Raw genomic sequence first — 8,749 nt, 5'->3', positions numbered from 1 at the left:
ACCTGAGTGGTGCACTGGTTAAGCATCAAACTCTTGGTTTCGGCTAAGGTCAAGATCTCAGGATCATGAGATCAAGTTCCTGCTTCGGGCTCTACACTCAGCGCGGAGTTGGTTTAAGACACTCTCTCTCTCTCCACCCGCCCCTGCACCCCACCCTGCGCACTCTCTCTTTCTCTCTCTCTTTTTTTTAAAGATTTTATTTATTTATTTATTTATTTGACAGACAGAGATCACAAGCAGGCAGAGAGGCAGACAGAGAGAGAGAGGGAAGCAGGCTCCCCACCGAGCAGAGAGCCCGATGCGGGGCTCGATCCCAGCACCCCGGGACCACGACCCAAGCCGAAGGCAGAGTTCCTAACCCACTGAGCCACCCAGGTGCCCCTCTTTCTCTCTCTCTTAAATAAATAAATCTTTTTTAAAAAACTACAAGAGTTTATTTGAGCAAAAATCTATTCCAATCAGGCAGTGTCAAACTGTAAGCAGTTAAGAGTGCTCTCCCGAGAGGAGCTGACAGAAAAATATCTGTAGAGAAAAGGAGCAAGCAAACTAAGGAGATTACTAGCTTAATTGGCTGTGGGTGATCAATTGCCCTTAGCTTTTTGAGTTCCAGAGCTTGGGGCATTTTCAGGCGGAGGTCTTGGTTTGCTTCCGTCGGCCACCAGCCACCGTAGCAGGAGAGTCACACCACTCTAGCAGCCTCTTCATTTAATTAATTTAACAGCTTCAGGGAGAGTCAGAGGGGAGACCCGGGAATGGTCAGGACCCTCATTGGGCTGGACACCAAACCTCCCCAAGCAAAACGAGGATCTCAGCAAGAACTTTACACTCAACCACATGCTACCCCCCCCGACCCCCACCATCGCACTCATTTCTTTGCCAAAAGAACATTCAGAGAACTTTGCTTAATATGACTATTTTATTGAGCAAGAAACAGATTGTTCCAGAACAAGGAGAATTTCTAGGGAAGGGGTTAAGAAGCTCAGCTCTCAGTAGTTACAGCTCAGTTTATGAAGCATGAATGAGAGAGTACATTGTTTTCTGTTATGATTGGCTACTGGAAACCTTCATTTCACTGCATAAATTCACTTGTTTGTGGCTGACTTGCTAGGAAGCTGTGTGGTCATGCTATGAGACATGAAGAAACCTTAAATTTTGTTGAAGGTCAGAGTCAGGAAATCAGGACACCCAGGTGGTTATGATGATCATCCCATAGTATTTGTGGATGAGGAAAACCTTTCTCAAAGACAACACCATCAAAATTTAAGTGAGGGAAGACAGAAAATCTCAAAGTGGCCAACAAAGAGTTGAAGACAGATGAACTCCCTTATATCATAATTTATATGAAGACAAGAAAAAGGTAAGCACTAATCAAACTACTTTTGAGACTTTCTTTACAAGGAAATTAAACCAGAGCAGAACCTACGGCCAGCCCACCTCCACCGTCCCCTGCCTCTACCTGCTTTCCATTCTCCAACATTCAGTCCTTCTTACCTCCTCACCCACTCCCTTTACTGGCTTTGCCTTTATTCCATTTGCTCTTTAACCTTCTCCAGTCTGGCTTCTGCCCTCAACACTCCACCGAGAAACCACTGTATTCAGCACCTCATAGACTCCAGCCTTGTTGCTCATCCATTCTGTGTCCTCGTCTCTAACACTTTGACCCAACTGATTAATCCCTTCTTGAACGTTCTCTTGGTTTCTGTGATATCATCACAGTGTCCTAGTTTCCTTCCTGTCTCACAGACTCACTCTTTTCAGGCTCACTTGCTGGCTTCCTCCACCACCACCCAACCCCTAAATGTTAGAGGGCCCTAAGCACTTAGCTGGCCGGAAAGGGTAGATAATGAAGGGGACCCTTCCAGTAACTTTCATTCACTCTATAGCAATGACAGTGATCTTTTATTTTTATTATTTTTATTTTTTTAAAGAGAAAGAGAGAGTGTGTGCACGTAGGTGGGGGGGGGGAAGGCGCCAGAGAGAGGGAGAGAGAGAGAGAGAGAATCTTAAGCAGGCTCCATGCTCAGCACAGAGCCCGAAGGGGGGCTCTATGTCAGGACCCTGAGATCATCACCTGAGCCAAAATCAGAAGTGGGACGCTTAACTGACTGAGCTACCCAGGCGCCCCTAGAGTGATCTTTTAAAAGCACAAACTGAATAATGCTACCTTCTGGCTTCCTGTTGCACTTGGAATCAAATCTAATCATGTGGCTATGGTTTATAAGATCTGCTGGTCTGATCACTTTTCCCACCTATTCATTAAGCTCTAACTCTGTTCAGGTTCAGAGCTCTCTTATTTTAATCACTACTATCTCTCTGGAACTTAAACAGTAGTGCCTGGCAAATAGTAGGCATGTGTAGTAGGCTGAATAACGGCCCCCAGTGATGGCTACATCCTAATCTCTGGAACCTGTAACTATGTTACTTTATATTGCAAAGATATGATTAACTTAAGGATCTTGAGATGGGGATATCTGAATGTTTGTGTGCTCTCAGAATTCATATGTTGACATCCTAACCCCCAAAGTGATGGTATTAGGAGGTGGGGCATTTGGGAGGTGATTAGGTCATGAGGGCAGAACATTTGTGATTGGGATTTGTGCCCTTATCAAAGAGACGGTAGAGAGCTGGCTTGGCCCTCCGCCGTCTGAGGCCACAGTGAAAAGACAGCCATCAATGAGGAAACTGGCCCTCACCAGACACCAAATTTGCCAGCACCATGATGTTGGACCCCCCCCCACCCAGCCTCTAGAACTGTCAGAAATAAATGTATGCTGTTTAAAAGCCACATTCTCTTATAGCAGCCCCAATAGACCAAAACGGGGGGATTATCCTGGATTAACCAGGTGAGCCCAGAATGTGATTACAAGGGTCCTTAATAAGAGGGAGGCAGGGGGTGCCTGGGTGGCTCAGTCGTTAAGCATCTGCCTTCGGCTTGGGTCATGATCCCAGAGTCCTGGAATCGAGCCCTGCATTGAGCTCCACATCAAGCCCTGCCCAGAGTCCTGGGATCGAGCCCAGAATCGAGCTCCACAACAAGCCCTGCATCGGGTTCCCTGCTCTGTGGGAGAGCCTGCTTCTCCCTCTCCTACTCCCCCTGCTTCCATTCCCTCTCTCGCTGTGTCTCTCTCTGTCAAATAAATAAATAAAATCTTAAAAAAAAAAAAAAAGAGGGAGGCAGGAAGTTTAAAGGAGGAAGAAAATGATGGGCTGATGCAAGAAGGGAAAGCAAAGGTGATGTGATATGTGGCCATGAGCCAAGAATGTGCTCAGCCTCTAGAACCTGGAAAAGATCAGGAAGCAGATTCTTCCTTAAAGCCTCCAGGAAGAACCAGCCCTGCTGGCATCTTGATTTTAGTCCCTGGAACAGACTTCTGACCTCCAGGACTGTAAGAGAATACGCTTGTGTTGTTTTAGGTTTGTGGTAATTTGTTACAGTAGGAAACTGATACAGCATTCAAAGATTCGGTTGGAGGACTGAATGAATTTAAAATATCATCATTTCGTATGTATGTCCAAATATGGTATCTCTGAGCCACCCCTCCCCAAAGCAGAAACAGTCCCAGTGGAAGTATTCCCGGGTTATTTTGGGGACTGATTTCCCAACTGGAGTTGTTTATATGCCCCCATTAGTGAAAAGCGATGAGGGAAATTGTGTGGAGACCTAACTTCAGTACAAATGGTCTGTTCTATTTCTATCCTCTAATCAGAGTCTCTTCCCCATTCAGCGGGTAGGATGAGACACGCGCCATCCTGTTCCCTTTAGTTTTTCCTTCTCTTTGTTCACCCTGCCTCCGACCCAAATGTTCTCTAGTTCCAAAATAAAAGCCTCAGCATTGCAATGAACGCAAATACACAATGGTGGGAAACTGCAGTGAGATCCCTGCTGGCCTCAAACAGCCAGAAGTATCCTGTTACACACACACACACACACACCACAGAATGAGAGATGAGAGCACATAAAGATAGGAATTTGGATTAGATTTTGATTTTACTCTCAGGAAATCTTGATTTTCTTTTCTTTTCTTTTCTTTTTTTGAAGATTTTATTTATTTATTTGACAGACAGAGATCACAAGTAGGCAGAGAGGCAGGGGGCAGTGCGGGGAGGGGCAAGCAGGCCCCCTGCTGAGCAGAGAGCCCAAGCAGAGCTCCATCCCAGGCCCCGGGGATCATGACCCAAGCCGAAGGCAAGGGCCTTAACCTACTGAGCACCCCGGTGCCCCTGATTTTCTTTTTATCTGACTGTATTTGCAAATCTCTCACGATGAGCATAGACTATTCATAAAATAAGTAAACTTTAAAACGGAAACTGTATTAATTAGGTATAATCTATTTTTAGAATCACTGTGGGGTTGGGGCGCCTGAGTGGCTCAGTTGGTTAAACATCTGACTCCCGATTTCGGCTCAGGTCGTGATCTCAAAGTTTGTGAGATCAAGACCCACTTTGGGCTCTGGACCCGGTGTGGAGCCTGCTTGAAGTTCTTTCTCTCCCTCTGCCCCTCCCCTGCCCCTTCCCTCTCTCTCTCCCTCTCTCTCTAGCCCTCTGGGGAGAAAAAAAAAAAGAAAGAGCAAATGAAATTACTGTGGAGTTGCTGCCAAGAGCTTAACAAAAATATGAGAGGGGCGTCTGGGCGGCTCAGCTGTTTAAACACACGACTCTTGATTTTGGCTCAGGTCATGATCTCAGGGTGGTGAGATCCAGCCCCACATTGGGCTCCACGCTGGGCATGGAGCCTGCTTGGGATTCTTTCTCCTTTTCCCTCTGCTCCTGCCCCTACGCACCCAGCTCTCTCTCTTTAAAAGAAGAGGAGTGGGGGGGATATAAATTGCTAGGACTGCAACCAAGAGTCTTAATACAATCAGGTGATAGAAGTTAGTTACTAATGCAAATTGGGCAACCTGGGGCGCCTGTGGCTCAGTCCTTAAGCGTCTGCCTTCGACTTGGGTCATGATCCCAGAGTCCTGGGATGGAACCCCTCATTGCTCTCCCTGCTCAGTGGGAAACCTGCTTCTCCCTTTCCCACTCCCCCTGCTTGTGTTCCCTCTCTCACTATGTCTCTCTCTCTCTGTCAAATAAATAAATAAAATCTTTAAAAAAATAAATCAGGCAACCAAAATCGCTTCTAGGAGCCATGGGCAAGTGAATCCCCAACACACAGAGTGATACTGTGACGGTAACGTGTCTGTCAGACATGCATCTGATTCCCATTCCTGAGTCTTTGACCCAGTATTTCTCCTTCCTTCAGAAGCTAAAACATTTCTCCTTAGTTAGGTGAGTGGCTTTTCAATCCTGGGAAGATTATAATTAAGTACAGAGAAAATGAATTGAGTTAAGCACATGGTGTTGGGGTGCCTGGCTGGCTCAGTCGGTTAAACGTCTGTCCTTACCTCAGGCCCTGATCACAGGACCCTGGGATCAAGCCCTGTGTTGAGCTCTGGGCTCCCCGCTCAGTGGGGAGTCTGCTTCTCCCAGTCCCTCTCCCTCTGTGCTCCCTCTCTCTCAAATAAATAAATAAATAAAATCTTTTTTTTAAAAAGCACATAGAATTAATACTTTCACTTAATTCAGGAAAAGCTGTTTGTTTACAATGTTTAGGAGACTCTGACAGTCTTATTATTTTAGGTTGAAAGACAGGAGAATTTGATCGTAGAAACTGCTTTGAATGTTATAAGATTTAAGTAGTATTCTATATAAAAATGTATTAAATGTTCAAAAGTTGTTTAAATAGTAAGCTTTTGCTTACGAAAGTGTTGAGTTTACTGTCAGGTAATTAAAACATGTTAGAAAATCAAATGCATTTAAATATACAAATGTAATTTCAAGTCAATTAATTAAAAAAGGAAAATTGCTTATTTACATATAAAATTATCAGATTTATAAAAAGAAAAACATTTATAAATTAAACTTACATAGTTGGGATGCCTAGGTGGCTCAGTCAGTTAATCTGCCTTTGGCTCAGGTCATGTTCCCAGGGTCCTGGGATCAAGTCCTGCATTGGGCTCCGTGCTCCGTGGGGGAGCTTGCTTCTCTCTCTGCCTTCTGCTCCCCCTGCTTGTGTGCTGCTCTCTCTCTCTCTCTCTGACAAATAAATAAATAACCTGTAAAAAAATAAAAATAAAATAAACTTGCAAAATTAGAAAAAAAGTAGTTTGTAAGAATTTCCACATTAATATAGTCACTTAATTTTCAATCCATGTAACTGTAGGTATTCCTTAAAAAGCAGGAAAACAATTCCCCCGGCATTAAAATACACAAATCATTATCATAACTAAATACTTATAATAATAGAAGAAAACAAAATCTCAGGTTTAAAAAAAAATCTGATGATATGTATATTATATTTAAATAGGAAATTTTAAAAAATACAGGCCAATCAAATAAAAAGTTAGTTTGACATCTCTCTAGAAATTTGGATAACTTGTCACTTGTGAACTCTGGGTCTAAAATAAAATAAATTGGATATCAGACAGTAAAAATAAGCACAATTTGAAATCAGACTCACAGTAAAAATATTATATTGTATTTCATTAAGCAACTGTTGCTTGCAGATATTAAGGATCAACTATAGTTTCCATCTGATCGAGGCTACCTCAAAGAATAACACAGGCAGTATCCAGACCTACTCACCACTGTTTCCTTCGTTTCCTTATTCATTCATTCTTACGTCCGTTAGTTCATTCCAAAAATACCCGTTATAACCAACTGGTGTATGACAAGACTCCTTCATGCCTCCAAGGAGCTCATTTTCCAGACAGGTAACCCGCTCTAGGGCAGGGGCTATGAACCAAGACCAGATTATGCGTGGCTTTGACTGTCATGCAAATGAGCTTGAACTTCTGGCCTGGTGGGGTGTTTTACGCTGGAGAGAAACCTGATCTGGTTTATATTTTTAGAAAATTCATTGGGTTAGCCCTCCGGAGGTTTGTTTAGAAGCCAAAGACTACAGAGGCCAAGATTGAATAGGAGACTTAACAGGGGAGAGAGGATGTCTCTGCTGTCAAAGTCAGGTGAGCAGAGTGAGGTGTCTGACTATTCAGAGATGCACAATGTTAGTATTTTGGCTAATCCAAGTTTTACTGCAATAAAAATAGTTTAGAATGTCTAATTTGGGACTTAGCCCCAGAAGTTCTCTGCTTTGGGTTTTTTATCTCTTTTGTGAAATGGAAAGCATCTCAGCATTAGGGGAGGGTTAGAGGTTACCATGACACCATTTCCAATGTTGAGGGCGGTGAGCAGCTGGAGAGCCTTCTCATGGTGGATGAAGAAGGAAACCAAGAGTGTTCAGGTAAGTTGCAGGCATGTCCTGGGACAGCCTGCAGTATATCTTTAATAAAATATTTATGGTGTTTTGGTAAACTAACAATTTCAATAAAGCTTTTCCTCAGGGGGGGCGCCTGGGTGGCTCAGTCAGTTAAGCGTCTGCCTTTGGCTCAGGTCATGATCCTGCAGTCCTGGGATCCAGCCCCACATGGGGCTCCTTGCTCAGCAAAGAGGCTGCTTCTCCCTCTCCTCCCCACTCGTGTTCTCTCTCACTTGCTCTGCTCTCTCTCTCTCTAATAAAAAATTAAATAAATCTTTAAAAAAAAAGTTTTTCTTCACAACTCACAAAGATTCTTTGCTTGACGAAACTTTAGTCAGGCTCCTGAATCTTCTCTTAGGCCCTTCTTTATACTTCCTTGTAAACAGTATCAGCCCGAACCCAGCTAAATCAGTTTAGCAAGAAACCTCACCCTGGATATCTGATCATTGTGGCTGATCTTCAGCAAGAATCCTACGCAGTACCTTTAGCCAGAATCACCCTTTACACCTGATGTTTCCTTCCCCTTAGTGATTTGCTTTACAACAATCCCTATCCTGTTCCTTGTCTCTACAGTCCCACTTGCTCACACTATCTTTGGAGTTGAGTCTAATTCCCTTCTGCAAGACCCCATTTCAGGGGTCCCTACACCTACCATCATGGACCCCTTTGATGCTTTACCATCTTCAATAAGTGCCATTGAATAATTTTTTCTTTCATATGCAAGAGGATGAACAAGTAAGGATCATATAGGCAGATGGAAGCTGTTGTCAGATTTCTGGTTTCCGTGTTAGGTAGTGATTTCTTTTTCTTTTTCTTTTCTTTTTTTTTTTTTTTTTTTTAGATTTTATTTATTTATTTATGAGAGAGACAGAGAGAGAGAGAGACAGAGAGAGAGAGAGTAAGTGGGAGGGGCAAAAGGAGAGGGAGAGGGAGAATCTCAAGCAGGCTCCACACCCAGCTTGGAGCCTGATGCAGGGCTTGATCTCATGATCCTGAGATCATGACCTGAGCTGAAGTTAAGAGTCAGCCACTTAACCAACTGAGCCACCCAGGTACCCCTCCATGCTGGGTGGTGATTTCAAGGGCATTCCTTATATTATTATTATTTTTAATAGAAGTTCTTACATAGCCATGTAATGAAAATTATGAGTACTCTCTCTCTGTGATCCCAAAGTCCAATTTTATAAAATGAGGGAAAAAAAAAAGAGAGAGAGAGAGAGAAAACACCCTCCCTACCACAAGGGAGGGAAGGTAGCTAATGTGGAACAAAGAAGGGGGCTTATCAAATGAGAACCAGAATCTTTAAATCTTGTCTTTCCAATAATTTTCCCAGTTTTTCCTAGGTTACCATTCCTCCTACCTCTCTCATGAATCCCTCAATTTATTATGTCTCATAAAATATCTTTTTAAAAATATTTTATTTATTTATTTGTCGGAGAGAGAGAGAGA

Source organism: Enhydra lutris, unplaced genomic scaffold, assembly GCF_002288905.1.
Source record: "Enhydra lutris kenyoni isolate GAN:26980312 unplaced genomic scaffold, ASM228890v2 scaffoldscaffold13, whole genome shotgun sequence".
Classification (NCBI taxonomy): Eukaryota; Metazoa; Chordata; class Mammalia; order Carnivora; family Mustelidae; genus Enhydra; species Enhydra lutris.
This window is presented reverse-complemented; position numbering follows the sequence as displayed.